This window comes from Jaculus jaculus, chromosome 10 (assembly GCF_020740685.1).
Source record: "Jaculus jaculus isolate mJacJac1 chromosome 10, mJacJac1.mat.Y.cur, whole genome shotgun sequence".
Lineage (NCBI taxonomy): Eukaryota > Metazoa > Chordata > Mammalia > Rodentia > Dipodidae > Jaculus > Jaculus jaculus.
Genome location: NC_059111.1, coordinates 71,702,652 through 71,702,925, shown reverse-complemented (window position 1 = coordinate 71,702,925; position 274 = coordinate 71,702,652).

Below are 274 nucleotides of genomic sequence, written 5' to 3'. Positions count from 1 at the left end.
GGGCTAAACTTCTGGACAAAGTGAAAGGATCCATAAAATCTACCTTCCAAATCTGATTTCTGAATGTTCTGCAAGCAGACATGGCTTAATTGGCAAATAGGGTACAATACTACTATCCTCATCACCTCCAAGTAATTCTTTGCCTCTCGTAGTCCTAACTGGCCATGTCACTGCTAGGAAGATAGTTAGCCTGTGGCAGTTAAGCAGTTAAAAACACAGAGCTTTGGGCTGGAGAGATGGCTTAGCAGTTAAGCGCTTGCCTGAAGCCTCAGGA